Genomic DNA, 18205 nt, shown 5'->3' on the forward strand with positions numbered 1-18205 from the left:
TCGATGGATGTTTGTGTGAGTTTCATGTGTATGTGTGTGTCGCAACCACATTTGTCAATATTTTAGGACAGTTCCAAGTGTTGATGGTTCTGTTGGATACCCATTGTGAGTGCTGTGTTGTAAGTGTGACTGTGTGTGTGTGTGTTCGCGGGAAACCGTTGTGTATGCCTGTAAGAAAAAGTCGATGGGTGTTTGTGTGTGTTTCTTGTGTATGTTTGTGTCGGTAAAACGTTTGTGAGTATGTTAGGGCAGTTCCAAGTGTTGATGGTTCTGCCGAGGCCCAGTGTGCGTACTGTGCTGTTAGTGTGACAGTGTGTGTGTGTGTGTGTGTGTGTTTGGGGAAACCCCACTCTGTCTGCCTGTAACAAAAAGTTGATGGGTGTTTGTGTGTGTTTCTTGTGTATGTGTGTGTCGGGACCACGTTTGTGTGTATGTTAGGGCAGATTCAAGTGCCAGTGTGAATGCTGTGTTGTGAGTGTGATAGTGTGTGTGTGTTTGCGGAAACCATTGTGCATGACTGTACGTAAAAGTCAATGGGAGTTTGTGTGTGTTTCTTGTGTATGTGTGTGTCGGGACCACGTTTGTGAGTATGTTAGGGCAGTTCCAACTGTTGATGGCTATGCCGGGGACCCAGTGTGAGTGCTGTGTTGTGCGTGTGATAGTGTTTGTGTGTGTGTGTGTGAGTGTGTGTTTTGCTGGGTACCATTGTGTATGTCTGTAAGAAAAATTCGTAGGGTGTTTTTGTGTGTTTCTTCTGCATGTGTGTTTCGGGACCACGTTTGTGAATATGTTAAGGTAATTCCAAGTGTTGATGGCTCTGCTGGAGATCCAATGTGAGTGCTCTGTCGTGAGTGTGACTTTTGTGTGTGTGTGTGTGTGTGTTTGCAGGAAACCATTGTGTATGCCTGCAAGAAAAAGTCGATGGGTGTTTGTGTGTGTTATTTGTATATGTGTGTGTCAGGACCATGTTTGTGATTAGGTTAAAGCAGTTCCAAGTGTTGACGGCTGTGTTGGAGACCCAGTGTGAGTGCTGTGTTGTGAGTGTGATAGTGTGTGTGTGTGTGTTTGCGGAAACCATTGTGCATGACTGTACGTAAAAGATAGTGTGAGTGTGATAGTGTGTGTGTGTGTGTGTTTTCAGGAAACCATTGTGTATGCCTGCAAGAAAAAGTCGATGGGTGTTTGTGTGTGTTATTTGTATATGTGTGTGTCAGGACCATGTTTGTGATTATGTTAAAGCAGTTCCAAGTGTTGACGGCTGTGTTGGAGACCCAATGTGAGTGCTGTGTTGTGAGTGTGATAGTGTGTGTGTGTGTGTGTTTGCGGAAACCATTGTGCATGACTGTACGTAAAAGTCAATGGGAGTTTGTGTGTGTTTCTTGTGTATGTGTGTGTCGGGACCACGTTTGTGAGTATGTTAGGGCATTTCCAACTGTTGATGGCTATGCCGGGGACCCAGTGTGAGTGCTGTGTTGTGCGTGTGATAGTGTTTGTGTGTGTGTGTGTGAGTGTGTGTTTTGCTGGATACCATTGTGTATGTCTGTAAGAAAAAGTCGTAGAGTGTTTTTGTGTGTTTCTTCTGCATGTGTGTTTCGGGACGACGTTTGTGAATATGTTAAGGTAATTCCAAGTGTTGATGGCTCTGCTGGAGATCCAATGTGAGTGCTCTGTCGTGAGTGTGACTTTTGTGTGTGTGTGTGTGTGTGTGTGTGTTTGCAGGAAACCATTGTGTATGCCTGCAAGAAAAAGTCGATGGGTGTTTGTGTGTGTTATTTGTATATGTGTGTGTCAGGACCATGTTTGTGATTATGTTAAAGCAGTTCCAAGTGTTGACGGCTGTGTTGGAGACCCAGTGTGAGTGCTGTGTTGTGAGTGTGATAGTGTGTGTGTGTCTGTGTGTGTTTCAGAACCCCCTGTGTACGCCTGTAAGAAAAACTCAATGGGTGTTTGTGTGTGTTTTTTGTGTATGTGTGTGTCGGGACCACGTATGTGAGTATGTTGTGGCAGTTCCAAGTGCCAGTGTGAATGCTGTGTTGTGAGTGTGGCAGTGTGTGTTTCTGTGTGTGTTTGTGTTGGCGGGAAAACATTGTGTATGCCTGTAAGAATAAGTCGATGGATGTTTGTGTGAGTTTCATGTGTATGTGTGTGTCGCAACCACATTTGTCAATATTTTAGGACAGTTCCAAGTGTTGATGGTTCTGTTGGATACCCATTGTGAGTGCTGTGTTGTAAGTGTGACTGTGTGTGTGTGTGTTCGCGGGAAACCGTTGTGTATGCCTGTAAGAAAAAGTCGATGGGTGTTTGTGTGTGTTTCTTGTGTATGTTTGTGTCGGTAAAACGTTTGTGAGTATGTTAGGGCAGTTCCAAGTGTTGATGGTTCTGCCGAGGCCCAGTGTGCGTACTGTGCTGTTAGTGTGACAGTGTGTGTGTGTGTGTGTGTGTGTGTTTGGGGAAACCCCACTCTGTCTGCCTGTAACAAAAAGTTGATGGGTGTTTGTGTGTGTTTCTTGTGTATGTGTGTGTCGGGACCACGTTTGTGTGTATGTTAGGGCAGATTCAAGTGCCAGTGTGAATGCTGTGTTGTGAGTGTGATAGTGTGTGTGTGTTTGCGGAAACCATTGTGCATGACTGTACGTAAAAGTCAATGGGAGTTTGTGTGTGTTTCTTGTGTATGTGTGTGTCGGGACCACGTTTGTGAGTATGTTAGGGCAGTTCCAACTGTTGATGGCTATGCCGGGGACCCAGTGTGAGTGCTGTGTTGTGCGTGTGATAGTGTTTGTGTGTGTGTGTGTGAGTGTGTGTTTTGCTGGGTACCATTGTGTATGTCTGTAAGAAAAATTCGTAGGGTGTTTTTGTGTGTTTCTTCTGCATGTGTGTTTCGGGACCACGTTTGTGAATATGTTAAGGTAATTCCAAGTGTTGATGGCTCTGCTGGAGATCCAATGTGAGTGCTCTGTCGTGAGTGTGACTTTTGTGTGTGTGTGTGTGTGTGTGTTTGCAGGAAACCATTGTGTATGCCTGCAAGAAAAAGTCGATGGGTGTTTGTGTGTGTTATTTGTATATGTGTGTGTCAGGACCATGTTTGTGATTAGGTTAAAGCAGTTCCAAGTGTTGACGGCTGTGTTGGAGACCCAGTGTGAGTGCTGTGTTGTGAGTGTGATAGTGTGTGTGTGTGTGTTTGCGGAAACCATTGTGCATGACTGTACGTAAAAGATAGTGTGAGTGTGATAGTGTGTGTGTGTGTGTGTTTTCAGGAAACCATTGTGTATGCCTGCAAGAAAAAGTCGATGGGTGTTTGTGTGTGTTATTTGTATATGTGTGTGTCAGGACCATGTTTGTGATTATGTTAAAGCAGTTCCAAGTGTTGACGGCTGTGTTGGAGACCCAATGTGAGTGCTGTGTTGTGAGTGTGATAGTGTGTGTGTGTGTGTGTTTGCGGAAACCATTGTGCATGACTGTACGTAAAAGTCAATGGGAGTTTGTGTGTGTTTCTTGTGTATGTGTGTGTCGGGACCACGTTTGTGAGTATGTTAGGGCAGTTCCAACTGTTGATGGCTATGCCGGGGACCCAGTGTGAGTGCTGTGTTGTGCGTGTGATAGTGTTTGTGTGTGTGTGTGTGAGTGTGTGTTCTGCTGGATACCATTGTGTATGTCTGTAAGAAAAAGTCGTAGGGTGTTTTTGTGTGTTTCTTCTGCATGTGTGTTTCGGGACGACGTTTGTGAATATGTTAAGGTAATTCCAAGTGTTCATGGCTCTGCTGGAGATCCAATGTGAGTGCTCTGTCGTGAGTGTGACTTTTGTGTGTGTGTGTGTGTGTGTGTGTTTGCAGGAAATCATTGTGTATGCCTGCAAGAAAAAGTCGATGGGTGTTTGTGTGTGTTATTTGTATATGTGTGTGTCAGGACCATGTTTGTGATTATGTTAAAGCAGTTCCAAGTGTTGACGGCTGTGTTGGAGACCCAGTGTGAGTGCTGTGTTGTGAGTGTGATAGTGTGTGTGTGTCTGTGTGTGTTTCAGAACCCCCTGTGTACGCCTGTAAGAAAAACTCAATGGGTGTTTGTGTGTGTTTCTTGTGTATGTGTGTGTCGGGACCACGTATGTGAGTATGTTGTGGCAGTTCCAAGTGCCAGTGTGAATGCTGTGTTGTGAGTGTGGCAGTGTGTGTTTCTGTGTGTGTTTGTGTTGGTGGGAAAACATTGTGTATGCCTGTAAGAATAAGTCGATGGATGTTTGTGTGAGTTTCATGTGTATGTGTGTGTCGCAACCACATTTGTCAATATTTTAGGACAGTTCCAAGTGTTGATGGTTCTGTTGGATACCCATTGTGAGTGCTGTGTTGTAAGTGTGACTGTGTGTGTGTGTGTTCGCGGGAAACCGTTGTGTATGCCTGTAAGAAAAAGTCGATGGGTGTTTGTGTGTGTTTCTTGTGTATGTTTGTGTCGGTAAAACGTTTGTGAGTATGTTAGGGCAGTTCCAAGTGTTGATGGTTCTGCCGAGGCCCAGTGTGCGTACTGTGCTGTTAGTGTGACAGTGTGTGTGTGTGTGTGTGTGTGTGTTTGGGGAAACCCCACTCTGTCTGCCTGTAACAAAAAGTTGATGGGTGTTTGTGTGTGTTTCTTGTGTATGTGTGTGTCGGGACCACGTTTGTGTGTATGTTAGGGCAGATTCAAGTGCCAGTGTGAATGCTGTGTTGTGAGTGTGATAGTGTGTGTGTGTTTGCGGAAACCATTGTGCATGACTGTACGTAAAAGTCAATGGGAGTTTGTGTGTGTTTCTTGTGTATGTGTGTGTCGGGACCACGTTTGTGAGTATGTTAGGGCAGTTCCAACTGTTGATGGCTATGCCGGGGACCCAGTGTGAGTGCTGTGTTGTGCGTGTGATAGTGTTTGTGTGTGTGTGTGTGAGTGTGTGTTTTGCTGGGTACCATTGTGTATGTCTGTAAGAAAAATTCGTAGGGTGTTTTTGTGTGTTTCTTCTGCATGTGTGTTTCGGGACCACGTTTGTGAATATGTTAAGGTAATTCCAAGTGTTGATGGCTCTGCTGGAGATCCAATGTGAGTGCTCTGTCGTGAGTGTGACTTTTGTGTGTGTGTGTGTGTGTTTGCAGGAAACCATTGTGTATGCCTGCAAGAAAAAGTCGATGGGTGTTTGTGTGTGTTATTTGTATATGTGTGTGTCAGGACCATGTTTGTGATTAGGTTAAAGCAGTTCCAAGTGTTGACGGCTGTGTTGGAGACCCAGTGTGAGTGCTGTGTTGTGAGTGTGATAGTGTGTGTGTGTGTGTTTGCGGAAACCATTGTGCATGACTGTATGTAAAAGATAGTGTGAGTGTGATAGTGTGTGTGTGTGTGTTTTCAGGAAACCATTGTGTATGCCTGCAAGAAAAAGTCGATGGGTGTTTGTGTGTGTTATTTGTATATGTGTGTGTCAGGACCATGTTTGTGATTATGTTAAAGCAGTTCCAAGTGTTGACGGCTGTGTTGGAGACCCAATGTGAGTGCTGTGTTGTGAGTGTGATAGTGTGTGTGTGTGTGTTTGCGGAAACCATTGTGCATGACTGTACGTAAAAGTCAATGGGAGTTTGTGTGTGTTTCTTGTGTATGTGTGTGTCGGGACCACGTTTGTGAGTATGTTAGGGCAGTTCCAACTGTTGATGGCTATGCCGGGGACCCAGTGTGAGTGCTGTGTTGTGCGTGTGATAGTGTTTGTGTGTGTGTGTGTGAGTGTGTGTTTTGCTGGATACCATTGTGTATGTCTGTAAGAAAAAGTCGTAGGGTGTTTTTGTGTGTTTCTTCTGCATGTGTGTTTCGGGACGACGTTTGTGAATATGTTAAGGTAATTCCAAGTGTTCATGGCTCTGCTGGAGATCCAATGTGAGTGCTCTGTCGTGAGTGTGACTTTTGTGTGTGTGTGTGTGTGTGTGTGTTTGCAGGAAATCATTGTGTATGCCTGCAAGAAAAAGTCGATGGGTGTTTGTGTGTGTTATTTGTATATGTGTGTGTCAGGACCATGTTTGTGATTATGTTAAAGCAGTTCCAAGTGTTGACGGCTGTGTTGGAGACCCAGTGTGAGTGCTGTGTTGTGAGTGTGATAGTGTGTGTGTGTCTGTGTGTGTTTCAGAACCCCCTGTGTACGCCTGTAAGAAAAACTCAATGGGTGTTTGTGTGTGTTTCTTGTGTATGTGTGTGTCGGGACCACGTATGTGAGTATGTTGTGGCAGTTCCAAGTGCCAGTGTGAATGCTGTGTTGTGAGTGTGGCAGTGTGTGTTTCTGTGTGTGTTTGTGTTGGCGGGAAAACATTGTGTATGCCTGTAAGAATAAGTCGATGGATGTTTGTGTGAGTTTCATGTGTATGTGTGTGTCGCAACCACATTTGTCAATATTTTAGGACAGTTCCAAGTGTTGATGGTTCTGTTGGATACCCATTGTGAGTGCTGTGTTGTAAGTGTGACTGTGTGTGTGTGTGTTCGCGGGAAACCGTTGTGTATGCCTGTAAGAAAAAGTCGATGGGTGTTTGTGTGTGTTTCTTGTGTATGTTTGTGTCGGTAAAACGTTTGTGAGTATGTTAGGGCAGTTCCGAGTGTTGATGGTTCTGCCGAGGCCCAGTGTGCGTACTGTGCTGTTAGTGTGACAGTGTGTGTGTGTGTGTGTGTGTGTGTTTGGGGAAACCCCACTCTGTCTGCCTGTAACAAAAAGTTGATGGGTGTTTGTGTGTGTTTCTTGTGTATGTGTGTGTCGGGACCACGTTTGTGTGTATGTTAGGGCAGATTCAAGTGCCAGTGTGAATGCTGTGTTGTGAGTGTGATAGTGTGTGTGTGTTTGCGGAAACCATTGTGCATGACTGTACGTAAAAGTCAATGGGAGTTTGTGTGTGTTTCTTGTGTATGTGTGTGTCGGGACCACGTTTGTGAGTATGTTAGGGCAGTTCCAACTGTTGATGGCTATGCCGGGGACCCAGTGTGAGTGCTGTGTTGTGCGTGTGATAGTGTTTGTGTGTGTGTGTGTGAGTGTGTGTTTTGCTGGGTACCATTGTGTATGTCTGTAAGAAAAATTCGTAGGGTGTTTTTGTGTGTTTCTTCTTCATGTGTGTTTCGGGACCACGTTTGTGAATATGTTAAGGTAATTCCAAGTGTTGATGGCTCTGCTGGAGATCCAATGTGAGTGCTCTGTCGTGAGTGTGACTTTTGTGTGTGTGTGTGTGTGTGTTTGCAGGAAACCATTGTGTATGCCTGCAAGAAAAAGTCGATGGGTGTTTGTGTGTGTTATTTGTATATGTGTGTGTCAGGACCATGTTTGTGATTAGGTTAAAGCAGTTCCAAGTGTTGACGGCTGTGTTGGAGACCCAGTGTGAGTGCTGTGTTGTGAGTGTGATAGTGTGTGTGTGTGTGTTTGCGGAAACCATTGTGCATGACTGTACGTAAAAGATAGTGTGAGTGTGATAGTGTGTGTGTGTGTGTTTTCAGGAAACCATTGTGTATGCCTGCAAGAAAAAGTCGATGGGTGTTTGTGTGTGTTATTTGTATATGTGTGTGTCAGGACCATGTTTGTGATTATGTTAAAGCAGTTCCATGTGTTGACGGCTGTGTTGGAGACCCAATGTGAGTGCTGTGTTGTGAGTGTGATAGTGTGTGTGTGTGTGTTTGCGGAAACCATTGTGCATGACTGTACGTAAAAGTCAATGGGAGTTTGTGTGTGTTTCTTGTGTATGTGTGTGTCGGGACCACGTTTGTGAGTATGTTAGGGCAGTTCCAACTGTTGATGGCTATGCCGGGGACCCAGTGTGAGTGCTGTGTTGTGCGTGTGATAGTGTTTGTGTGTGTGTGTGTGAGTGTGTGTTCTGCTGGATACCATTGTGTATGTCTGTAAGAAAAAGTCGTAGGGTGTTTTTGTGTGTTTCTTCTGCATGTGTGTTTCGGGACGACGTTTGTGAATATGTTAAGGTAATTCCAAGTGTTCATGGCTCTGCTGGAGATCCAATGTGAGTGCTCTGTCGTGAGTGTGACTTTTGTGTGTGTGTGTGTGTGTGTGTGTTTGCAGGAAATCATTGTGTATGCCTGCAAGAAAAAGTCGATGGGTGTTTGTGTGTGTTATTTGTATATGTGTGTGTCAGGACCATGTTTGTGATTATGTTAAAGCAGTTCCAAGTGTTGACGGCTGTGTTGGAGACCCAGTGTGAGTGCTGTGTTGTGAGTGTGATAGTGTGTGTGTGTCTGTGTGTGTTTCAGAACCCCCTGTGTACGCCTGTAAGAAAAACTCAATGGGTGTTTGTGTGTGTTTCTTGTGTATGTGTGTGTCGGGACCACGTATGTGAGTATGTTGTGGCAGTTCCAAGTGCCAGTGTGAATGCTGTGTTGTGAGTGTGGCAGTGTGTGTTTCTGTGTGTGTTTGTGTTGGCGGGAAAACATTGTGTATGCCTGTAAGAATAAGTCGATGGATGTTTGTGTGAGTTTCATGTGTATGTGTGTGTCGCAACCACATTTGTCAATATTTTAGGACAGTTCCAAGTGTTGATGGTTCTGTTGGATACCCATTGTGAGTGCTGTGTTGTAAGTGTGACTGTGTGTGTGTGTGTTCGCGGGAAACCGTTGTGTATGCCTGTAAGAAAAAGTCGATGGGTGTTTGTGTGTGTTTCTTGTGTATGTTTGTGTCGGTAAAACGTTTGTGAGTATGTTAGGGCAGTTCCAAGTGTTGATGGTTCTGCCGAGGCCCAGTGTGCGTACTGTGCTGTTAGTGTGACAGTGTGTGTGTGTGTGTGTGTGTGTGTTTGGGGAAACCCCACTCTGTCTGCCTGTAACAAAAAGTTGATGGGTGTTTGTGTGTGTTTCTTGTGTATGTGTGTGTCGGGACCACGTTTGTGTGTATGTTAGGGCAGATTCAAGTGCCAGTGTGAATGCTGTGTTGTGAGTGTGATAGTGTGTGTGTGTTTGCGGAAACCATTGTGCATGACTGTACGTAAAAGTCAATGGGAGTTTGTGTGTGTTTCTTGTGTATGTGTGTGTCGGGACCACGTTTGTGAGTATGTTAGGGCAGTTCCAACTGTTGATGGCTATGTCGGGGACCCAGTGTGAGTGCTGTGTTGTGCGTGTGATAGTGTTTGTGTGTGTGTGTGTGAGTGTGTGTTTTGCTGGGTACCATTGTGTATGTCTGTAAGAAAAATTCGTAGGATGTTTTTGTGTGTTTCTTCTGCATGTGTGTTTCGGGACCACGTTTGTGAATATGTTAAGGTAATTCCAAGTGTTGATGGCTCTGCTGGAGATCCAATGTGAGTGCTCTGTCGTGAGTGTGACTTTTGTGTGTGTGTGTGTGTGTTTGCAGGAAACCATTGTGTATGCCTGCAAGAAAAAGTCGATGGGTGTTTGTGTGTGTTATTTGTATATGTGTGTGTCAGGACCATGTTTGTGATTAGGTTAAAGCAGTTCCAAGTGTTGACGGCTGTGTTGGAGACCCAGTGTGAGTGCTGTGTTGTGAGTGTGATAGTGTGTGTGTGTGTGTTTGCGGAAACCATTGTGCATGACTGTACGTAAAAGATAGTGTGAGTGTGATAGTGTGTGTGTGTGTGTTTTCAGGAAACCATTGTGTATGCCTGCAAGAAAAAGTCGATGGGTGTTTGTGTGTGTTATTTGTATATGTGTGTGTCAGGACCATGTTTGTGATTATGTTAAAGCAGTTCCAAGTGTTGACGGCTGTGTTGGAGACCCAATGTGAGTGCTGTGTTGTGAGTGTGATAGTGTGTGTGTGTGTGTGTTTGCGGAAACCATTGTGCATGACTGTACGTAAAAGTCAATGGGAGTTTGTGTGTGTTTCTTGTGTATGTGTGTGTCGGGACCACGTTTGTGAGTATGTTAGGGCAGTTCCAACTGTTGATGGCTATGCCGGGGACCCAGTGTGATTGCTGTGTTGTGCGTGTGATAGTGTTTGTGTGTGTGTGTGTGAGTGTGTGTTTTGCTGGATACCATTGTGTATGTCTGTAAGAAAAAGTCGTAGGGTGTTTTTGTGTGTTTCTTCTGCATGTGTGTTTCGGGACGACGTTTGTGAATATGTTAAGGTAATTCCAAGTGTTCATGGCTCTGCTGGAGATCCAATGTGAGTGCTCTGTCGTGAGTGTGACTTTTGTGTGTGTGTGTGTGTGTGTGTTTGCAGGAAATCATTGTGTATGCCTGCAAGAAAAAGTCGATGGGTGTTTGTGTGTGTTATTTGTATATGTGTGTGTCAGGACCATGTTTGTGATTATGTTAAAGCAGTTCCAAGTGTTGACGGCTGTGTTGGAGACCCAGTGTCAGTGCTGTGTTGTGAGTGTGATAGTGTGTGTGTGTCTGTGTGTGTTTCAGAACCCCCTGTGTACACCTGTAAGAAAAACTCAATGGGTGTTTGTGTGTGTTTCTTGTGTATGTGTGTGTCGGGACCACGTATGTGAGTATGTTGTGGCAGTTCCAAGTGCGAGTGTGAATGCTGTGTTGTGAGTGTGGCAGTGTGTGTTTCTGTGTGTGTTTGTGTTGGCGGGAAAACATTGTGTATGCCTGTAAGAATAAGTCGATGGATGTTTGTGTGAGTTTCATGTGTATGTGTGTGTCGCAACCACATTTGTCAATATTTTAGGACAGTTCCAAGTGTTGATGGTTCTGTTGGATACCCATTGTGAGTGCTGTGTTGTAAGTGTGACTGTGTGTGTGTGTGTTCGCGGGAAACCGTTGTGTATGCCTGTAAGAAAAAGTCGATGGGTGTTTGTGTGTGTTTCTTGTGTATGTTTGTGTCGGTAAAACGTTTGTGAGTATGTTAGGGCAGTTCCAAGTGTTGATGGTTCTGCCGAGGCCCAGTGTGCGTACTGTGCTGTTAGTGTGACAGTGTGTGTGTGTGTGTGTGTGTGTGTGTTTGGGGAAACCCCACTCTGTCTGCCTGTAACAAAAAGTTGATGGGTGTTTGTGTGTGTTTCTTGTGTATGTGTGTGTCGGGACCACGTTTGTGTGTATGTTAGGGCAGATTCAAGTGCCAGTGTGAATGCTGTGTTGTGAGTGTGATAGTGTGTGTGTGTTTGCGGAAACCATTGTGCATGACTGTACGTAAAAGTCAATGGGAGTTTGTGTGTGTTTCTTGTGTATGTGTGTGTCGGGACCACGTTTGTGAGTATGTTAGGGCAGTTCCAACTGTTGATGGCTATGCCGGGGACCCAGTGTGAGTGCTGTGTTGTGCGTGTGATAGTGTTTGTGTGTGTGTGTGTGAGTGTGTGTTTTGCTGGGTACCATTGTGTATGTCTGTAAGAAAAATTCGTAGGATGTTTTTGTGTGTTTCTTCTGCATGTGTGTTTCGGGACCACGTTTGTGAATATGTTAAGGTAATTCCAAGTGTTGATGGCTCTGCTGGAGATCCAATGTGAGTGCTCTGTCGTGAGTGTGACTTTTGTGTGTGTGTGTGTGTGTGTTTGCAGGAAACCATTGTGTATGCCTGCAAGAAAAAGTCGATGGGTGTTTGTGTGTGTTATTTGTATATGTGTGTGTCAGGACCATGTTTGTGATTAGGTTAAAGCAGTTCCAAGTGTTGACGGCTGTGTTGGAGACCCAGTGTGAGTGCTGTGTTGTGAGTGTGATAGTGTGTGTGTGTGTGTGTTTGCAGAAACCATTGTGCATGACTGTACGTAAAAGATAGTGTGAGTGTGATAGTGTGTGTGTGTGTGTGTTTTCAGGAAACCATTGTGTATGCCTGCAAGAAAAAGTCGATGGGTGTTTGTGTGTGTTATTTGTATATGTGTGTGTCAGGACCATGTTTGTGATTATGTTAAAGCAGTTCCAAGTGTTGACGGCTGTGTTGGAGACCCAATGTGAGTGCTGTGTTGTGAGTGTGATAGTGTGTGTGTGTGTGTGTTTGCGGAAACCATTGTGCATGACTGTACGTAAAAGTCAATGGGAGTTTGGTTGTGTTTCTTGTGTATGTGTGTGTCGGGACCACGTTTGTGAGTATGTTAGGGCAGTTCCAACTGTTGATGGCTATGCCGGGGACCCAGTGTGAGTGCTGTGTTGTGCGTGTGATAGTGTTTGTGTGTGTGTGTGTGAGTGTGTGTTTTGCTGGATACCATTGTGTATGTCTGTAAGAAAAAGTCGTAGGGTGTTTTTGTGTGTTTCTTCTGCATGTGTGTTTCGGGACGACGTTTGTGAATATGTTAAGGTAATTCCAAGTGTTGATGGCTCTGCTGGAGATCCAATGTGAGTGCTCTGTCGTGAGTGTGACTTTTGTGTGTGTGTGTGTGTGTGTGTGTGTTTGCAGGAAACCATTGTGTATGCCTGCAAGAAAAAGTCGATGGGTGTTTGTGTGTGTTATTTGTATATGTGTGTGTCAGGACCATGTTTGTGATTATGTTAAAGCAGTTCCAAGTGTTGACGGCTGTGTTGGAGACCCAGTGTGAGTGCTGTGTTGTGAGTGTGATAGTGTGTGTGTGTCTGTGTGTGTTTCAGAACCCCCTGTGTACCCTGTAAGAAAAACTCAATGGGTGTTTGTGTGTGTTTCTTGTGTATGTGTGTGTCGGGACCACGTATGTGAGTATGTTGTGGCAGTTCCAAGTGCCAGTGTGAATGCTGTGTTGTGAGTGTGGCAGTGTGTGTTTCTGTGTGTGTTTGTGTTGGCGGGAAAACATTGTGTATGCCTGTAAGAATAAGTCGATGGATGTTTGTGTGAGTTTCATGTGTATGTGTGTGTCGCAACCACATTTGTCAATATTTTAGGACAGTTCCAAGTGTTGATGGTTCTGTTGGATACCCATTGTGAGTGCTGTGTTGTAAGTGTGACTGTGTGTGTGTGTGTTCGCGGGAAACCGTTGTGTATGCCTGTAAGAAAAAGTCGATGGGTGTTTGTGTGTGTTTCTTGTGTATGTTTGTGTCGGTAAAACGTTTGTGAGTATGTTAGGGCAGTTCCAAGTGTTGATGGTTCTGCCGAGGCCCAGTGTGCGTACTGTGCTGTTAGTGTGACAGTGTGTGTGTGTGTGTGTGTGTGTGTTTGGGGAAACCCCACTCTGTCTGCCTGTAACAAAAAGTTGATGGGTGTTTGTGTGTGTTTCTTGTGTATGTGTGTGTCGGGACCACGTTTGTGTGTATGTTAGGGCAGATTCAAGTGCCAGTGTGAATGCTGTGTTGTGAGTGTGATAGTGTGTGTGTGTTTGCGGAAACCATTGTGCATGACTGTACGTAAAAGTCAATGGGAGTTTGTGTGTGTTTCTTGTGTATGTGTGTGTCGGGACCACGTTTGTGAGTATGTTAGGGCAGTTCCAACTGTTGATGGCTATGTCGGGGACCCAGTGTGAGTGCTGTGTTGTGCGTGTGATAGTGTTTGTGTGTGTGTGTGTGAGTGTGTGTTTTGCTGGGTACCATTGTGTATGTCTGTAAGAAAAATTCGTAGGATGTTTTTGTGTGTTTCTTCTGCATGTGTGTTTCGGGACCACGTTTGTGAATATGTTAAGGTAATTCCAAGTGTTGATGGCTCTGCTGGAGATCCAATGTGAGTGCTCTGTCGTGAGTGTGACTTTTGTGTGTGTGTGTGTGTGTTTGCAGGAAACCATTGTGTATGCCTGCAAGAAAAAGTCGATGGGTGTTTGTGTGTGTTATTTGTATATGTGTGTGTCAGGACCATGTTTGTGATTAGGTTAAAGCAGTTCCAAGTGTTGACGGCTGTGTTGGAGACCCAGTGTGAGTGCTGTGTTGTGAGTGTGATAGTGTGTGTGTGTGTGTTTGCGGAAACCATTGTGCATGACTGTACGTAAAAGATAGTGTGAGTGTGATAGTGTGCGTGTGTGTGTGTTTTCAGGAAACCATTGTGTATGCCTGCAAGAAAAAGTCGATGGGTGTTTGTGTGTGTTATTTGTATATGTGTGTGTCAGGACCATGTTTGTGATTATGTTAAAGCAGTTCCAAGTGTTGACGGCTGTGTTGGAGACCCAATGTGAGTGCTGTGTTGTGAGTGTGATAGTGTGTGTGTGTGTGTGTTTGCGGAAACCATTGTGCATGACTGTACGTAAAAGTCAATGGGAGTTTGTGTGTGTTTCTTGTGTATGTGTGTGTCGGGACCACGTTTGTGAGTATGTTAGGGCAGTTCCAACTGTTGATGGCTATGCCGGGGACCCAGTGTGAGTGCTGTGTTGTGCGTGTGATAGGGTTTGTGTGTGTGTGTGTGAGTGTGTGTTTTGCTGGGTACCATTGTGTATGTCTGTAAGAAAAAGTCGTAGGGTGTTTTTGTGTGTTTCTTCTGCATGTGTGTTTCGGGACGACGTTTGTGAATATGTTAAGGTAATTCCAAGTGTTCATGGCTCTGCTGGAGATCCAATGTGAGTGCTCTGTCGTGAGTGTGACTTTTGTGTGTGTGTGTGTGTGTGTGTGTTTGCAGGAAATCATTGTGTATGCCTGCAAGAAAAAGTCGATGGGTGTTTGTGTGTGTTATTTGTATATGTGTGTGTCAGGACCATGTTTGTGATTATGTTAAAGCAGTTCCAAGTGTTGACGGCTGTGTTGGAGACCCAGTGTCAGTGCTGTGTTGTGAGTGTGATAGTGTGTGTGTGTCTGTGTGTGTTTCAGAACCCCCTGTGTACACCTGTAAGAAAAACTCAATGGGTGTTTGTGTGTGTTTCTTGTGTATGTGTGTGTCGGGACCACGTATGTGAGTATGTTTTGGCAATTCCAAGTGCCAGTGTGAATGCTGTGTTGTGAGTGTGGCAGTGTGTGTTTCCGTGTGTGTTTGTGTTGGCGGGAAAACATTGTGTATGCCTGTAAGAATAAGTCGATGGATGTTTGTGTGAGTTTCATGTGCATGTGTGTGTCGCAACCACATTTGTCAATATTTTAGGACAGTTCCAAGTGTTGATGGTTCTGTTGGATACCCATTGTGAGTGCTGTGTTGTAAGTGTGACTGTGTGTGTGTGTGTTCGCGGGAAACCGTTGTGTATGCCTGTAAGAAAAAGTCGATGGGTGTTTGTGTGTGTTTCTTGTGTATGTTTGTGTCGGTAAAACGTTTGTGAGTATGTTAGGGCAGTTCCAAGTGTTGATGGTTCTGCCGAGGCCCAGTGTGCGTACTGTGCTGTTAGTGTCACAGTGTGTGTGTGTGTGTGTGTGTGTGTTTGGGGAAACCCCACTCTGTCTGCCTGTAACAAAAAGTTGATGGGTGTTTGTGTGTGTTTCTTGTGTATGTGTGTGTCGGGACCACGTTTGTGTGTATGTTAGGGCAGATTCAAGTGCCAGTGTGAATGCTGTGTTGTGAGTGTGATAGTGTGTGTGTGTTTGCGGAAACCATTGTGCATGACTGTACGTAAAAGTCAATGGGAGTTTGTGTGTGTTTCTTGTGTATGTGTGTGTCGGGACCACGTTTGTGAGTATGTTAGGGCAGTTCCAACTATTGATGGCTATGCCGGGGACCCAGTGTGAGTGCTGTGTTGTGCGTGTGATAGTGTTTGTGTGTGTGTGTGTGAGTGTGTGTTTTGCTGGGTACCATTGTGTATGTCTGTAAGAAAAATTCGTAGGGTGTTTTTGTGTGTTTCTTCTGCATGTGTGTTTCGGGACCACGTTTGTGAATATGTTAAGGTAATTCCAAGTGTTGATGGCTCTGCTGGAGATCCAATGTGAGTGCTCTGTCGTGAGTGTGACTTTTGTGTGTGTGTGTGTGTGTGTTTGCAGGAAACCATTGTGTATGCCTGCAAGAAAAAGTCGATGGGTGTTTGTGTGTGTTATTTGTATATGTGTGTGTCAGGACCATGTTTGTGATTATGTTAAAGCAGTTCCAAGTGTTGACGGCTGTGTTGGAGACCCAGTGTGAGTGCTGTGTTGTGAGTGTGATAGTGTGTGTGTGTGTGTTTGCGGAAACCATTGTGCATGACTGTACGTAAAAGATAGTGTGAGTGTGATAGTGTGTGTGTGTGTGTGTTTTCAGGAAACCATTGTGTATGCCTGCAAGAAAAAGTCGATGGGTGTTTGTGTGTGTTATTTGTATATGTGTGTGTCAGGACCATGTTTGTGATTATGTTAAAGCAGTTCCAAGTGTTGACGGCTGTGTTGGAGACCCAATGTGAGTGCTGTGTTGTGAGTGTGATAGTGTGTGTGTGTGTGTGTTTGCGGAAACCATTGTGCATGACTGTACGTAAAAGTCAATGGGAGTTTGTGTGTGTTTCTTGTGTATGTGTGTGTCGGGACCACGTTTGTGAGTATGTTAGGGCAGTTCCAACTGTTGATGGCTATGCCGGGGACCCAGTGTGAGTGCTGTGTTGTGCGTGTGATAGTGTTTGTGTGTGTGTGTGTGAGTGTGTGTTTTGCTGGGTACCATTGTGTATGTCTGTAAGAAAAAGTCGTAGGGTGTTTTTGTGTGTTTCTTCTGCATGTGTGTTTCGGGACGACGTTTGTGAATATGTTAAGGTAATTCCAAGTGTTGATGGCTCTGCTGGAGATCCAATGTGAGTGCTCTGTCGTGAGTGTGACTTTTGTGTGTGTGTGTGTGTGTGTGTGTTTGCAGGAAATCATTGTGTATGCCTGCAAGAAAAAGTCGATGGGTGTTTGTGTGTGTTATTTGTATATGTGTGTGTCAGGACCATGTTTGTGATTATGTTAAAGCAGTTCCAAGTGTTGACGGCAGTGTTGGAGACCCAGTGTGAGTGCTGTGTTGTGAGTGTGATAGTGTGTGTGTGTCTGTGTGTGTTTCAGAACCCCCTGTGTACGCCTGTAAGAAAAACTCAATGGGTGTTTGTGTGTGTTTCTTGTGTATGTGTGTGTCGGGACCACGTATGTGAGTATGTTGTGGCAGTTCCAAGTGCCAGTGTGAATGCTGTGTTGTGAGTGTGGCAGTGTGTGTTTCTGTGTGTGTTTGTGTTGGTGGGAAAACATTGTGTATGCCTGTAAGAATAAGTCGATGGATGTTTGTGTGAGTTTCATGTGTATGTGTGTGTCGCAACCACATTTGTCAATATTTTAGGACAGTTCCAAGTGTTGATGGTTCTGTTGGATACCCATTGTGAGTGCTGTGTTGTAAGTGTGACTGTGTGTGTGTGTGTTCGCGGGAAACCGTTGTGTATGCCTGTAAGAAAAAGTCGATGGGTGTTTGTGTGTGTTTCTTGTGTATGTTTGTGTCGGTAAAACGTTTGTGAGTATGTTAGGGCAGTTCCAAGTGTTGATGGTTCTGCCGAGGCCCAGTGTGCGTACTGTGCTGTTAGTGTGACAGTGTGTGTGTGTGTGTGTGTGTGTGTTTGGGGAAACCCCACTCTGTCTGCCTGTAACAAAAAGTTGATGGGTGTTTGTGTGTGTTTCTTGTGTATGTGTGTGTCGGGACCACGTTTGTGTGTATGTTAGGGCAGATTCAAGTGCCAGTGTGAATGCTGTGTTGTGAGTGTGATAGTGTGTGTGTGTTTGCGGAAACCATTGTGCATGACTGTACGTAAAAGTCAATGGGAGTTTGTGTGTGTTTCTTGTGTATGTGTGTGTCGGGACCACGTTTGTGAGTATGTTAGGGCAGTTCCAACTGTTGATGGCTATGCCGGGGACCCAGTGTGAGTGCTGTGTTGTGCGTGTGATAGTGTTTGTGTGTGTGTGTGTGAGTGTGTGTTTTGCTGGGTACCATTGTGTATGTCTGTAAGAAAAAGTCGTAGGGTGTTTTTGTGTGTTTCTTCTGCATGTGTGTTTCGGGACCACGTTTGTGAATATGTTAAGGTAATTCCAAGTGTTGATGGCTCTGCTGGAGATCCAATGTGAGTGCTCTGTCGTGAGTGTGACTTTTGTGTGTGTGTGTGTGTGTTTGCAGGAAACCATTGTGTATGCCTGCAAGAAAAAGTCGATGGGTGTTTGTGTGTGTTATTTGTATATGTGTGTGTCAGGACCATGTTTGTGATTAGGTTAAAGCAGTTCCAAGTGTTGACGGCTGTGTTGGAGACCCAGTGTGAGTGCTGTGTTGTGAGTGTGATAGTGTGTGTGTGTGTGTTTGCGGAAACCATTGTGCATGACTGTATGTAAAAGATAGTGTGAGTGTGATAGTGTGTGTGTGTGTGTTTTCAGGAAACCATTGTGTATGCCTGCAAGAAAAAGTCGATGGGTGTTTGTGTGTGTTATTTGTATATGTGTGTGTCAGGACCATGTTTGTGATTATGTTAAAGCAGTTCCAAGTGTTGACGGCTGTGTTGGAGACCCAATGTGAGTGCTGTGTTGTGAGTGTGATAGTGTGTGTGTGTGTTTGCGGAAACCATTGTGCATGACTGTACGT

The sequence above is a fragment of the Ursus arctos genome, chromosome Y (genome assembly GCF_023065955.2).
Source record: "Ursus arctos isolate Adak ecotype North America chromosome Y, UrsArc2.0, whole genome shotgun sequence".
In the NCBI taxonomy this organism is placed as follows: domain Eukaryota; kingdom Metazoa; phylum Chordata; class Mammalia; order Carnivora; family Ursidae; genus Ursus; species Ursus arctos.